Source organism: Tachypleus tridentatus, chromosome 6 (genome assembly GCF_004210375.1).
Source record: "Tachypleus tridentatus isolate NWPU-2018 chromosome 6, ASM421037v1, whole genome shotgun sequence".
In the NCBI taxonomy this organism is placed as follows: Eukaryota; Metazoa; Arthropoda; class Merostomata; order Xiphosura; family Limulidae; genus Tachypleus; species Tachypleus tridentatus.
Window position 1 is genome coordinate 52,582,938 of NC_134830.1, and position 17,186 is coordinate 52,600,123.

Consider the following 17,186-nt stretch of genomic DNA (forward strand, 5'->3'; position numbering starts at 1 on the left):
TAGACTTTGCTTGGACAATCTCTAGTTCTTTCTGGCTCCATGGATGGCTTAATGGGAAAGTCTTGGGTTTCATCACTCTAAAAATCAAGTTTCGATACCTGCAGTTGGCATAGCACAGATGATCCAGTGTGGAGCTTTGAGAACAGTAAAAAACCTTTTTGGATTGATCTTTTAATTTTAACGTTATAAACCCTCAACTTACAGCTTAACCAATTGGGACAGGGGCGTAGCCAAGGGGGTTTTTGGGGGTTAAACCTCCCATGGACCGAAACTTTTCAGACAAGTTCAGTTGCCACCTGTGAAGTTTCATAAAGATCTGTGATTGCATGGCAGATAATTTCACACACAACAAATGGTCAAATGCAAATTTCTGATTGAACACTCTTCTAATACAGCAAGTTTTGTCAGAACTAGAGAAATATAATCGAATAGCTATGAAAGGCTCAAACGCCTGTTCGTTCTTGCCAGGACATCTATAACACAGTTTGGTTCAACTTTAATATCACGGTGAATATATATAATGAGGCCAGGCCATTCAATCGATCTTCAGTGGTGAAATTTCTCGAATACGTTTTGAGTCTTCTGAGAATTGAAAACGAACGCTCCACTGAGCTCGTTGACACAGGCAGCGCGGCAAATACTTTCAACAGTCTAGAAATGACTGGGAATATTTCTGCATTGCACATTGCATATGCATCTATGACATTTTTTGGTCTGTTGTTCGCAAGTGATTTGTACCAAACCATAAGTTCACCTGCTGCAGCTAGTGAAAAGTGCTGTCAACGTCAGCCTTGTATATATTGACCAACTCTTTAATTTGGTCACATAGTCGTGCTGTAGGTTCTGACCATTCTGTTATAGATCCTGATGGTAGTAGACACATGAAGTTTGTAAGGAGAGTTTTGTGACTGGACAGACGGTCACATATTTGTGAAAGAAAGTGATCAACAAATGGTACAAATACAACAATACGAAAGTACTCCTCAGGGCTAGTAGTTTGTGGGTTAGCACGGTACATCTGTCCTTTAGCCTGCCTTGGCATTATGGTGTCAATTTGAAGCTCACTACACAGAGTTTGAGCCCCACAGAAAATGTTGTTAAATTCATTCACAGTTTTATTTCTGAGTGAACGGATTAAATCTTCCACTATTTCTGCGTGATGCATCGCAGCACCTAAATCAATGTTCTGTTGCTGTAGTAAGTTGCACAAAGGTAAACTAAAGGAAAACAATTTAGCAATGGTAAGTAGAGTGATGATGAATTCTGGCTGTGTTATAGAACACAACAGTTGATTGGCTTGCGTGGCAGAATCTCTGTCTTGCCAACCTGATATGGTCTCAAGGGCATCTGCAACTGCATGGATTAATTCTAGAAAGACAATGACTGAGTCATGCCTCTCAACCCACCGGGTGGGGCAGAGACCTTTCAAGCTTGCTTTTTTTTCGATTCAGGTGCTTTGTTCTCCACCGAAAGAGCCAAAACGTGCTTTCGTTTGGGTGTATTGAGAAAGTTTTCAATGCTAGAAATTACTCCCATGAAATTTCGCACAGAAACTTCTTTACAAGCATCAGAAATTGCCAAGTTTAGGGAATGGGCACTGCAGTGTACATAGGGTGCACGTGGGAATTTATCAGTTATGTGTCTTTGGACACCATTGAATTTCCCACTCATAGAGGCAGCACCGTCGTACTCTTGTCCTCACAGGTAAACCATGTCAATACCGTATTTTGTTAGATTGGTTATGATAACATCAGCCAAGTTTCTGCCTGTCACATCATAAACAGGTATATATTGCAAAAAAAATCTTCTCTCATTGCAACAGAGTTGTCATTGACATACAAATATGTAACACATAGTGAAAACTGTTCAATGTCTGAAATATCTGTTGTTTCATCAGCTAATATTGAGAAACACCTTGCAGCATTAACCCTGTTGACCAAAGCATCGAGAACATGAGTATTACAGGCATTGATGGTTTCATTTTGAATTTGAGGACTCAGATACGTAGCATTCCTCTTTGTACTCTTAAAGCTTGCTGAAAGCTTGACATCACCCTTTGCCCTGTAGCGCAAAATTGCCCGAAAATTCCCATCATTATTGATGGGTCCTTATCAGTTTCACCAACAAACATTGAACCAGAATCATATTTTCCCCTCAAAGCTAAACCCTGTCTCCTACACAGCAATACAGCATCAATAATAGGCATTAAATATTGCCGGTTCTGTTCGATTTTTTGCTTGTAAGTTGCATCAAGCTGCAAGTGCACAGATGAACTTGTGTTTACGACCTGTAGAGAATTTTTAGCTGTTTCTTTGCTGTCTTAGTGGTACTGTTTCTATTCATGTGCCTTGAAGTCTTCAACAGCCTTCTTACAGTTTGTGTATGGAAATTTCACTAGTTCCCCAATTTCTTGCTTCCAACATCAGCACCATCAGGAGCAAAAAACAGCAGTACTTGCAGAAAGCACCTTTTGCATGGTGACTGTAAAGTTGCCATCTCCACTGTGAAAGCCAACGATGCTGAAAACGCATCTTTCTCGGATCACACTGGGGGAAAACATGATCACTCCCTGGCTTCCAGGCATTCTCAAGGAGGCATTTTTTGGTTTCAGCGTTTATCTAAAAGAGACAGAAAGACATAGTTCTAATTAAGTTATTGTGCACATAGGAAAGCTTGTTATAAGAGTACAATAACTTCAAAGAGAAAGGTTTAGAGCTGTACTTCACAGAGCAGGCTCAACACTCTGTGGCTGTAGGCCTACAATCACTAGCAACAATGAATATTCAGTATAAAACTCATCAGAGTGTTTGCGTGATTTTTAATACAAAGTTAATATAATGAAGAGTCGACTTACCTGTTTACCAATGCTGACATCCTCAGAAATGTAATTTCCAATGTTCCAGACAGGACCTGAGGTGGTAGTGGCAGCACTGGTAGAAGGCTACAGTGGTGACTCTGACAATTCAGTTGACAATTCTGATACAACCTGATTGGCTGCAGCAGATTGATCAGGTTCAACCTCATGAATGGGTTTAAAGAACCCATGCAGTGTCTATTGCTTTTTCAGGCTTCACATAGTGAATGATTGTTTGCCGCAACTTCTGCTTGTCAAAGTCACATTCACAATACCATTGGTGCTATCTATAGTGAATGATTAACTATAGATAGCGCCAATGGTACTAGCTTAGTGCCATGGTGCTGCCAGCCTGCCACGGTGCCACCCACTGTTTATTTGTGAAGCTAATTCTTGAAATCCAGGGAATCTGAACATACACTGTCCATGATATTTGAATACAGATTATGGACACTATACATATATTTTGTATTCTCCTGAGTGACTCTATATTTTATATGTTGATGACAGAACTGTAGGCCTAGTTTGCTGGGCCTGATAACTTTAAGTTATATATTATATATATAGGTCTATATATTTATTTATGAATAAGACAAACACCTTAGTGTGCCATTCTGAAATTTGCCAAATAGGTGGTCTCAGAATGTATAATTCAGGTTTTTCTTTAATGTTTTTATTTTAAAATTTCCCAGGGGACATGCCCCCGGACCCCCTAGCAAGGCTTCGCGCCTGCGGTGCTAGCATCAAACACTCAAACTACCCCCCCCCCAATGGCCATTTCTGGCTACGCCCCTGAACTGGGAAGATGGGAGCTTTATAAGTTGAAAACTTATATTTAAAAAAAACGTCACAGTAAGGCTGTGAAGCAAACACGACACCTAACACGAAAAGTCCCTGGAAGGATTTTGTTAATTTTCAATGTCTGTGTGACTTGAAAAAATGTCTTTTCTCATTTCTTCTGTTAACCCACGCAACGCAGTTTATGTTACCCTCAGAATGAGATACAATAGGAAAAAAGAAATATAAACAACTTCAAAGAGCAAGCTAGCTGGAAATATATATATATATATATTCTTATTACAGTGACGAGCAACTAGTCGCAGACGGTAGTCGATACAAAAACTTCTTTGCGTGATTCTCAGAAGGAAATAGTCAATGTCTTTTACGGCAATTTATTTGTGACGGCTTTTTGGATTATAGCACGTTATCATTCTTAGCAGAAAAATATCTACACGTTGGTAGTGGAACAAAAACATGACAGCCCCTGGATTAGTTATTAGGCTAACATTTGAAGGTAATGTCACAAGTGCACCAAGTGTGATTTTAAAACCTCGTTTCGTGTGAATCATACATAAGTGCACAAGTGTACTACTTCTATCTTCACTTACCTCTCTTTTATTACGTCAGTAAAAAGTACCACTTCATCTCATTCTATACGTAAGCGTGTATGTTGTGTGTCTTTGCACGTGAGCACTAGAATACTTTTGAGAGTGGTTACGAAGAAAGTTCGTTAAATATCCCAACAACTTAGAAAAAACAGCGCCCTCTATCAACTACGTCTTGTTTGTTTCTTACTTCACTTTATTAAACGGTTTACACAAATACAGAGATTAACCCTCCACATATTTCTTCTTTATACGTTAGTATGCTACGTATTTTCCAGAAAGGGAGTCAAAAACCACTTGAATGGGTCAGCTGTTTTAATCACACTTACCATTGTACAATAATGTGTTGTCTGTCGGTCAGTCAGTACGCACTAAAATAGTGTCGCAAAAGGGATGCTTAACGTTTCAATTTGTGCTGTCGTGACGTCAGTAAAATGTGCACATGGGATAAATCACGAAAATAATTATGCATTCTGTAGGCTACAACAAAGCATGACGTATGAGCTTATTTTTGAAACAGAGCACTTTCGGAGACCCTGCGCAAACACATCTAGTTTCTAACAATATTTACAGTTTTGTTTGTTTGTTTTTGAATTTCGCCCAAAGCTACTCGAGGGCTATCTGTGCTAGCCGTCCCTAATTTAGCAGTGTAAGACTAGAGGGAAGGCAGCTAGTCATCACCACCCACCGCCAACTCTTGGGCTACTCTTTTACCAACGAATAGTGGGATTGACCGTCACATTATAACGCCCCCACGGCTGAAAGGGCGAGCATGTTTGGCGCGATTGGGATGCGAACCCGCGACCCTCAGATTGCGAGTCGCACGGCTTAACACGCTTGGCCATGCCGGGCCGGATTGACAGCAAAATAACAAAAAAAAAAACAATTAACAAATAATAAAAGAAGAATTAACACAACTTGCAGTAAAATAACAGTTCTAATGATTTAAGAGCAAAATATTTCAAACAAATAACCATTTGTGATTTAGAATATTGCGAGATTCATTTTTTATTGTATCACATATAAGAAAGTAGTGAAGTATTTTGTGCTTCATAGCTGCTAACCGAGTACGCACCTCTGTAGGTTTTAAGTTACAAAGTGCCCATACATCACATAGTTTGGTAGAAACAAAGAGTTGGTTTGTTTTTTTTAATTTCGCGCAAAGCTACACGAGAGCTATTTGCACCAGCCTTCCCTAATTTAGCAGCAGAAGACTAGAGGGAAGGAATCTAATCATCTCTGCAATCCACCAACTCTTGGGCTACTCTTTTACTAACGAACAGTATGATTAACCGGTACGTTCTAACGCCCCCGCGGCTAAAAGGACGATCATGTTTAGTGTGACTGGGATTAAACTAAACATACAATAAAAATAAGTTTGATTAAGTCACTAACACAAACTTGAAATTTCAGTAGACTTCCTAACCGCTAGATAATCGTATAATTTAATAACAAATAAAGTCATATCAAAATTCTGTCTCTAAAAACGATTAGGTTTTATTTTAAAATTACTTTAAGTCTTAATCCACTTATGAAATTTTTCAAGTAGTTGATCATGAATCAACAGCTGAAGTTTTTAAAGTTTTTTTTCAAGTACTTAAACATAAACAACTAGCACAACCTTTAAAAGTTTTATAGTTGATCGTAAATAACTAGCACACTTTTAAAGTTTTATAGTTTATCGTAAATAACTAGCACAACCTTTTAAAGTTTTATAGTTTATCGTAAATAACTAGCACAACCTTTTAAAGTTTTATAGTTTATCGTAAATAACTAGCACAACCTTTTAAAGTTTTATAGTTGATCGTAAATACTTCTCTTTAAGATTCACGTCCAAATAATTTAAAAATCGTTCATACTTTTGCTGGAAATTCAGTTAACTATTCTGATAAGCCTTTAGGAATTCTGCTGGTAATGTACCATCAACTGCTTTAAAATACTTTATGTGATTTTGCTGGAATGTGTTTTTTGAAAAATTAAAGGGTTTATTCTAGCGATTAATAATAGAAGAAAGTAATTAGCACAGTTAAGGTGTACACAATTAATATACGTCTTTGCAACTTGAAATTAATTACAATAAATTAACACAAGTTTGAAATAAAAACTATTAAGAAACGACGTTGTACCAACCTGCATGAACACCCAACACTTTACAGCACGTCTGGGCCATTTGGTGGCACGAGGTAATCTCGCTCAAAGCACCAAAAGTGTTCTCACGATACACATTCTGACCAGTCACAAATGAAATGTCAGAGTACTCCAATTTCATGTGACAGTCATAAAGCTGTTCGGTATACAAGGTGTTTGGAAAGTCACTGTGCAGTTTTGAAAGTAGTGATAACAGCATTCATTCAGTCTATTTCAAGCCAGCAACTGATAGCGGTGTTTAGAAACAAAATAAGAAGGATCCAAGACTGTATTGATGCCAACGGGGGTCACTTTCAACATTGTTTATAATTGTCATTCATATTTATCTCCTGTATTCTATATTGAAACATGTCTGTTAATAAATATATAAGTGCACAGTGACTTTCCCTGTATATACACGAGGTAAATTAGTAAGTATCTTATTAAACATTCTTCAGTTGCAACAAAAATAGAACATCAAGTTTAATACACAACGTCACCTGGACTTGATTTAGTGTGATCAAAATCGGAACTTAGAAGAAAAACTTTAGAAGGCACGAGCTACTAATTATGAGAGACTGAAATATACAGAAAACCGTTGTAATTATGACAGATGATTCTCACTTTTCGTAGCCATATAAACGGCGGATGCTACTTTTGACTGCTATTTTCTGTGCCTGAATTTTAGTCAACAATGATTTGGCCATTTGGCTCATGCATTGCAAAAGTTGGAAACGAGAATTATATATCATGACATGTCTGATATTTTTTATTTATCCTGTTTGGTATAGAGCAGTTTATAAATGTTGTTAAGGCAAAGTTAATTTCTATTGTAAAGCTGTCCACAATATTAATAGTGCGGCATGGCCAGGTGATTAGGGAGCTCGACTTATAATCTGAGGGTTGCGGGTTCGAATCTTCGTCACAAAAACATGCTCGCCCTTTCAGCCGTGGGGACGTTATAATATGACGATCAATCTCACAATTCGTTGGTAACGGAGTAGCCCAAGAGTTGGCGGTGGATGATGACGTTTGTTTGTTTTGAATTTCGCACAAAGCTACTCGAGGGCTATCTACGCTAGCCGTTCCACATTTAGCAGTGTAAGTCTAAAGGGAAGGCAGCTAGTCATCACCACCCACCCCCAACTCTTGGGCTACTCTTTTACCTTCCCATTATAACGCCCCCACGACTGAAAGGGCGAGCATGTTTGATGCGACGAGGATGGTGATGACTAGCTGCCTTCCTTCTAGTGTTACACTGCTAAACGAGGGAAGGCTGGCGCAGATAGACCTCGTGTAGCTTTGCGCGAAATTCATAAAAATAAATCACCATATTAAACGTAATCAACCAGTAACTTTCTCGTTTCAAATACCTGAATGTATTTCAGTAAAATGCTTTATCTCAGTAACCTTCTTCCAAATGCGCCTAAAAAGATATTTTTTTAAATGATTCACTTTTCTCTTTGGAAGTCATTATATTTATTAAAATGATTTTCTACCTCATTTATGCAATATTTTAAAACGAATATGATTTCTTACTAACGTTAAGGGAATGTCAACTAATTAACCCGGTATTAATGCGTTCAGTGAAGTAGCTTATTTTATTTAAATGTTTAATCTTTAATAATTGTATTAATTTACTGTATTTTAGAATTTTATTTTAAACAAAAGTGAAAACCAGAAAGAAATTCAGTTTTCTTTGCCATACACCAAGTACTAGTTCGCTGTTTACGGCAATATTAGTTTTGTGTTTATTCAATAGATGTCGTGCGACATTATTACAAAATGACAGATGTGTGTTTTTCTTACAGCAAAGCCACATCGGAAGAATCGAACACCTGATTTTAGTGTTTAAATCTGAAGGCTTACCATTGCCCAAACGGGAGACAGTGTAAGTAAGATAGTTGTTGTCCACGTTTACCACTGTTAATATCGTACTTTCTTGATAAATAACAAATTAGTAGGACTATAGCCCTATATATACAGGGCCACTCTAATAAAGCCACTATATTTAACACCTTCTTTCTCAGTTCAACGACCATACCTGCAGTCATGCAAATTTAATTTCTTTAATCAAGTCAATGACAAATAGAGGGTCCACTTTAGGGGAATCTCCATGAAAGTGTTTTCGCGAAACATTCAGATTCCCTTGAAGAGGTTTACTTTTGTGCGAGCTTCGAGGCCGAGACAGTTAGTTAATTTGAAATCATTCAGATGTCGACGCATTCTAGCTTTCATGTTTCCTCCTATTTTGAGAAATCAAGTGCAACGTGACATGACACACACTTCCTTTTATATAGGTTAGATACTCATGAAATATTGTATGCACCAAGCGTCTGGAATTAACTAGCAAAATTTTTGTCGTTTGATATAATAACGATAGGCCTCGCATTGCTCGTGATGCAACAACTACAGTAAAAAAGTTCAAATGGCTATTTCTTTTCTTTTCTTTTCATCATGAATTAATACCCTGTGTTTTCTGTCTTTTTGAACAATATTTATTATACATTTTTATCATCAATGGTACTTCACATGTCTACATTAAAACCCTATTATTATCAACAACGGTTCTTTACATTACTATATTATAACCCTATTATTATCAACAATGCTACTTTACATTACTACATTATCACTATTATTATCAATAATGGTTCTTTAGATTACTGTATTATAACTCTATTATTATCAACAATGATACTTTATATCACTACATTATAATCCTATTATTATCAACAATGGTACTTTACATTACTATATTATAACCCTATTATTCTCAGTAATGGTACTTTACTTTACTATAATGTAACCATATTATTATCAATAATGATGATTTAAATCATTATATTATAACCCTATTATCATCAAGAATGGTACTTTATATTACTGTATTATAACCCTATTATTATCAACAACGCTACTGTACATTACTACATTATCACTATTATTATCAACAATGGTTCTATACATTACTATATTATAATCCTATTATTATCAAAAATGGAACTTTACACTACTATATAATATCCCTATTATTATTAACAATGGTTCTATACATTACTATATTATAATCCTATTATTATCAAAAATGGAACTTTACACTACTATATAATATCCCTATTATTATTAACAATGGTACTTTACATTACTATATTATAAACCTATTATTATCAGTAATTGTACTTTACTTTACCATATTGTATCCATATTATTATCAATAACGATCCTTTAAATTACTATATGACAACCCTATAATTATCAACGGTGGTACATTACATAATTACATTATAAACCTATTATTATCAACAATGCTACTTTACCTTACTACATTATCACTATTACTATCAACAATGATTCTTTACATTATTATAATATAACTCTATTATTATCAAGAATAGTACTTCATATTACTTTATTATAACTCTATTATTATCAACAATGAAACTTTACATTACTATATTATGAATCTAATATTACCAACAATGGTACTTTACATTTCTACATTATAACCCTATTATTATCAATAATGGTACTTTACGTTATTATATTATAACCCCTCTTATTATCAGCAATGCTATTTTACATTACTATATTATAACCCTATTATTATGAACAATGCTACTTTACATTAGTACATTATCACTGTTGTTATCAACAATAGTTCTTTTCAATTCTATGTTATAACCCTTTTATTATCAACAATGGTACTTTACATTTCTACATTATATCTCTATTATTATCAACAATGATACTTTAGATTAATATATTATAAACCTATTATTATCAGCAATGGTACTTTACTTTACCATATTGTAACCATATTATTATCAATAATCATAGATCATGTTGGCCACAAATATAGGTTTAATATTTTGGTGTTGTTAGGGGTAAAGCATCTATAACACCACAGATTTGTTTAGTGTAGATGTTATTATAAATGTTTTGGAAAAACGGAAAAAACACATCGTACTTAACGGAAATTACAAGTGTTGGTTCCAATCTCTAGACACGTCACTTAATGTTTACTGGATGTGATGTAACACAGTTGTCGTACGAGTAATGTTAATTTTTGGCTCTGATCTGACATGGTTTTCCTAACATTACTGTTAACCGGACTTCCCGAACTCAGTTCTCGATCACAAGGTATATTTTCATTTATCAGCTTGTCTCCTAAACTTAATGTTAAACATGTCTTTCCATCTTTTCCTCTTGGAATTTAACTTATATAAAAGCCAATGTATGTTGCACTTGATTTCTCTTCATTAATCGAAATAGAATTAGTAATAAAGTCAATGTATTGTGTTTATCCAGTTAAAATAGTTCGATTTCTGTCTTCTAATTACAATATTAGGTGTAAGAGGGTCGTGATGGGAGTAGTGGAAAGTGTTGTTACACGACGATACGTTTAACCTTGTTGTCATGACTACACCTAGAGACTGTTGTATCGTCTCAGTCTTACAACTCTGAGTAATTGGAATCTGAACTCTGATTCTAATAACATATTCATCATGAAAAGTACGACTCAGTAAAACCTCTTATGGGTCACGCCGTAGTGAAAGTTTACTCACCGGAAATAAATCTATGAGCCAATCATAAATAAGAAATATATTTAAATAAACAGAATTGTTCACGTCGCTATAGTACCAACATTCCTACAGGCTCTTTTAAATGTGTGTAAGACTGAAGTAAGCTCCTCACGTTTCAGGAGTGTTGGTTTAAATGTTTAAATCGAGTTACTTGCACAGTTTAAAAATTTTTGTATTTTTAATTCTATTTCTGATTAGCACAAATGCTGATTTTATCACAGTGATCAGTTGTTTATTGAAATGATCTCTTAACAACGACTCTGAATTTAAGAGAAGCTGTTTTTTGTTTCTGTTGTTTTACCAATAAGTCTGTCACAAACTGGTTTTCTTTAACTTTTCTAAAAAACTATCTTATACTACTCCAAAAATCTCTTTTCTCTCTCTTTGTTTTTCTACTTTTTATATTTGTTCTGGCAGTTTCATCACGGTTATCACCCATGGGATTGTTTGGTTTGTTTTTAATTTCGCTCACAGCTACACGAGGACTATCTGCGCTATCCTTCTTAATTTGGCTGTGTAAAACTAAAGAAAAGGCAGCTAGTCATTACCACCCACCGCCAACTCTTGGTTTACTCTTTTATCAACGAATTACGGGATTCACCGTAACATTATTACGCCCCCACGGATGAAAGGGCGAGCATGTTTGGTGTGACGGAGACTCGAACCCGCGACCCTCAGATTATTTGTCGAGTGTCTTAACCACCTAGCTATGCCGCATCACACCTCACCTAGAGGAGCAGAGTTTAGCCCAGTGGCAAAGCGGAATGTCTACAGACTTACAATTCCAGAAACACGATTTCGGTGTCTGTGGTAGGCAAAGCTCAGCACATTGGCTAATTTGCCAAAAGTGGAGCTAAGATTCACCGGTTCAAGTCCCGTTGCAGTCATGAGTGCGTTACGAGATTATTTGAGTCGGCAGTGTATATATTAGACCAGTTCACATTGTTGCCACTACGATATATTATCATTTAATAATTCTGGATGTTTCAATACTGTTATCTTGCAGCCAGACTTGTAGGTAACATTCCGCATCATACAATCAACTATCTAACAACTGTTTGGTATAAAAACTAATTTTCAGAGAATAAACTTAAAATATTTTCTGGGACTCTGAACAATATTGACTCAAAGAGAACTCTGAGAAACGACTCTGTACAAACTCTCAGTGACAGTATAATTGATGTATGAATCAACCATCCTGTCTCTCAATGACATGGATGTTTGAATCAACCTATGTTATTCCTGTCACTCAATGACATGGATGTTTGAATCAACCTATGTTATTCCTGTCACTCAATGACATGGATGTTTGAATCAACCTATGTTATTCCTGTCTCTCAATGACATGGATGTATGAATTAACCCATGTTATTCCTGTCTCTCAATGACATGGTTGTTTGAATCAACCCATGTTATTCCTGTCTCTCAATGACATGGATGTATGAATCAACCCATGTTATTCCTCTCTCTCAATGACATGGATGTTTGAATCAACCTATGTTATTCCTCTCTCTCAATGACATGGATGTATGAATCAACCCATGTTATTCCTCTCTCTCAATGACATGGATGTATGAATCAACCCATGTTATTCCTCTCTCTCAATGACATGGATGTATGAATCAACCCATGTTATTCCTGTCTCTCAATGACATGGATGTTTGAATCAACCCATGTTATTCCTGTCTCTCAATGACATGGGTGTTTGAATCAACTTATGTTATTCCTGTCTCTCAATGGCATGGATGTTTGAATCAACCCATGTTATTCCTGTTTCTCAATGACATGGATGTATGAATCAACCCATGTTATTCCTGTCTCTCAATGACATGGATGTTTGAATCAACCCATGTTATTCCTGTCTTTCAATGACATGGGTGTTTGAATCAACTTATGTTATTCCTGTCTCTCAATGGCATGGATGTTTGAATCAACCCATGTTATTCCTGTCTCTCAATGACATGGATGTTTGAATCAACTTATGTTATTCCTGTCTCTCAATGACATGGTTGTTTGAATCAACCCATGTTATTCCTGTCTCTCAATGACATGGATGTATGAATTAACCCATGTTATTCCTGTCTCTCAATGACATAGATGTTTTGAATCATCCCATGCTATTCCTCTCTCTCAGTGACAAGGATGTTTGAATCAACCCATGTTATTCTTGTTTCTCAATAATATTATAATGGATGTGCAAATCAACCCATGTTGTTATTGTCTGCAGTGACAGTGTAGTAAATGTATGGATCAACCCATGTTTTTCTTCTTTGTTGTGACATTGTAATAGATGCTATAAACCAACCCATGTTATTATTGGTTGTCAATGACAGTGTAATAGATGTATAAATCAACCACATATTATTCTTTTCGGGTAGTGGCAGTATAATGGATGTATTAATCAACCCATGTTATTCTAATCTGTCAGTAACAGTGTAAAAGATGTTTGTATCAACCCATGTTATTCCTGCCTCTCATTAATAGCATAACGCATGTATGAAGCAATCCATCTTATTCCTTCTTCTCACTTTATATCATTTATTTAAACCTCAGATCAGTCAAATGAACTCTTCACTACTGACCTATACTTGTCACAAACTCCTCAATGGAAGTCGAGACTTCTCCATTTCTCACGGGTACACTCTTATGACCACTAGTTTGTCACTAGGTAGTTTGACATATATATTGTGTAGTAAGACTTCGTAGCCAACACTTGGACGCTAGTCGTGATGACAGTGTGTAACCAACACCTAGACGTTAGTTTAGTGACAGTGTGTAACCAACACTTGGATGTTAGTCGTGGTGACAGTATGTAACCAACACCGAGACATTAGTCGTGGTGACAGTGTGTAATTAACACTTGGACGTTAATCGTGGTGACAGTGTTTAACCAACACCTAAACGTTAATCGTGGTACTATAAATGTTCATTAGAGTCACTTACCAAACACAGCTTAAGTATTTCTCACTTTTTATCACAGACTGGATTTTCTAGAAGATACAAACAGTGTGTAACCTACAGTATAATACTGACGTAAGTTACTTTTGTGTTACCAGTATGTCACTGTGCGTCTCAGGATGTTGAAATATCTTATAATGATTGATGTATTAATACTTGTTGCTATTAAAATAACTTTATTTCAGAGTTAAGCATAACAAAGTTACACATATTAAGTTACACAGTACTCATGGGGAATATCTGCAACAACAAAACGATTTCATTTCTGCCAAACGTCGTGGATAATTTCTTCTCAGCATCGATCAAAACACTAAAATAATAAATAAAATAAATAATATTTGGTGAAATTCATAAACAATTTTTAAAATCAATATTTATTTTACATGTGTAAGGGGCGTTTTTCAGCTTTAAACGTGAATGTTTTTGACAATTTTTAATTAGTAGATTTTTATATTTTGAGTAAAACATCAATAATTACATAAACGTTTGTGTATAATTTAAAATATAATAAAGCTTAGAAATCGTTTGTCCAGATAAATATTTAATTAAAAGTTTAAGCCATGTTGGTTTTCGATATTTTATATTTATTGTTAGTTTGTTTTAATTCGATATTTCATATTAAAACATTCATAAGAAACACATTCTATAATTTCATTTTCCCTACCGCATAATAAGTCGTTAGACAGTTGGAAGCACAGAGGTTCTGAAAGAGAAAGAAAATGATAAATTACTTGTGTTTTACCAGCACGTGTCAAAATGATAAGTAGCATCCTTATGCATTAGTACGAATAACTACAGGGGAATGTGTTGATAACTTAAGTAAATAATTGATACTCAATTAAGTTACTATAAGACGGTTACTGTCTTTACATTTTAGTTAAAGTTTAGCCTTAGATATTTTGCCGAACATACAGTTAAAATGGTAGCGTTATAATTTCATTTTATGAAATAACAATAACAAAAAGTGATAGAATAATAAACTTTATTTCACATCAGAAAAAGTCAACAAAATTACTTTATTATTAAACTATTGATAATGGAAAAGAATAGAAACTAAACTGAGTTACTTACTTGTTCCTTCTCAGTTGGTTTTGAGCTACACACATTCTTACAGACAGTTAATATGTTCCTACACTAGAAACAGAACAACAACATAACTACTGTGTCTCTAATATGATTTCTAACTTTTAAAAACAAAGACATAAATCATATTGATCACTATATAAACTATATTGTAACTACTAGGTAAGTCTTCATAAATTGATAATATGAACCAACACTACCTCAATACAATCGGCTATATCAATCCAGTTATATATTTTAGCACAGCCTTGAAGAAGCCAAGTTTCAGAATTCCATCACATATAACAACAGTATATTAGCCAACTCGAGTCAAAATAGCTCGAACCCTTATCGCTGTCGAGCACTAGAGGGCTGAGATAACCATAAACTATTACAATAATAACTGTTTGTTTGGAATTAAGGAGGAAACTACACAGTTAGCTATGTGTGCTCTACCCACCACGGGTATCGAAATCCGGTTTCTAGCAGTGGGATTCGCAGACATGCTGCTGTGCCATTAGGGGGCACATTAATAACTAATAATATTCTTAAAGTTTGTTATAACTCGTGTTTTTATTTAAAAAACAAAAAATATTATCTTAGGATTTTTTTTTATCAAATTCACCAGAACGCCTGGTAGAAGTGGACTGCAAACTATCATTGACATTTTTCACAGCAGGTTTACTTATTATTAATATTAATAAGTTATTAACTGGTAGGTGTAAATAGGTTTGTCACCTGAACTTACACTAGTCTGACAAATAATTTTTCCCCAGTCGCTGGAAGCTACATCCGCAGTCGGCTTGGATTCTGGAAAAGACGACAATTATTTCAATTTGGTGGATTCTGGAAAAAACTTAACACATAATTTGCTTGGAAAATTCCAGATTAATGGGATTATTCAGGTATTGAATATTGTGGTAAATGTTGAGTGTCAATTACATATATGGTTAATGCAGTAACTAGTTAACAGTTATCACCATCTGAAAACTGTAGAAGAAGTAAAGTATATCTAAGGTAATAACATATCTAGCTGCATTAATAAAATATACAGGTTGTTGGAAATGTAATAACATATCTAGCTATGTTAATACAATATCTAGACTATTGAGAATGAAATAACATATGTAACTGTGTTAATACAATATCTAGACTATTGAGAATGAAATAACATATGTAACTGTGTTACTACAATATATATACTATTGAGAATGAAATAACATATCTAGCTATGTTAATACAATATCTAGACTATTGAGAATGAAATAACATATTTAACTGTGTTAATACAATATCCAGACTATTAACAATGAAATAACATATCTAGCTGTGTTAATACAATATCCAGACTATTGAGAATGAAATAACATATCTAACTGTGTTAATACAATATCTAGATTGTTGACAATGTAATAACATATCTAACAGTGTTAATACAATGTTTAGAATATTGACAATGAAATGTTTCTCTATGTGAACAACATTGTATGTTGTATCAATTTATCGACGTCAGGATAAACGTATTATAAACAACCGACAGTATCCGTGTTGACCTATCCATGTTGAAACAAGAATAATATAGTTTAGTATTAAACAGAAAAATACATATCATAACAAACCTTACCTGTTGCAGATAAACAGACCAGAAAAATAGCTACAATTACCACAAAGGTCTTCATAATGAAATTAACTTTTGTCCTAGATATGTTTTAATTCAGTCTTCGTTCGTTAACTGTTGATGACTATCCTTAGATTCACATCTTTTATACAAGGTTTGAGGGCTGTTGAGAAACACCTGTTTCAAAACAAGAGTTTGCGAAACCTCTGGGAAATAAAACAAATGTGTATTTTATCAACAAGGTGTTTACTCATAGCTTTGATAATGATTTGTATTGAAGGTTATCAGTGGATCAACCAATCAGATGCTAGCTTTATTACCGTTTTCACGTCAGAGTATAACAGTGAATCCGGGTATTTATGACGAAGGTTTAGAGAGAAAATATAGTAAGTATGTATTACTATAATTTATACAATATACAATAGGTGGGTATGGTAATAAGTCATGGTAGGATGGGGTGATTAGTGGAGACAGCAATGTCGTCCAAGGATAGATCCAATTCAGCCAGCTGCACCTGAACACGAAAGCCAAGAGGAATAATGGTAGACCATCTATTCTGAAAAAAAAGCATAGTTCACTGAAGAAGGGAGACATAA

The 17,186-nt window shown here is 34.9% G+C and overlaps 1 long non-coding RNA gene across 2 annotated transcripts; it reads right to left on the minus strand.

Annotated features, from left to right (window-relative positions):
* Positions 1–14,066: 14,066 nt before the first annotated feature.
* LOC143252507 (uncharacterized) lies at positions 14,067–16,778 on the minus strand. 2 transcript variants are annotated; one of them, XR_013029027.1, is made up of 5 exons: positions 16,597–16,756; positions 15,721–15,782; positions 14,982–15,044; positions 14,575–14,613; positions 14,067–14,220 (listed from the first exon to the last, which is right to left on the minus strand). It is a non-coding gene; the product is annotated as an uncharacterized LOC143252507 (long non-coding RNA). The 2 variants fall into 2 exon arrangements; XR_013029028.1 differs by lacking the exon at positions 14,982–15,044 and having other exon boundaries at positions 16,597–16,778.
* Positions 16,779–17,186: the final 408 nt, after the last annotated feature.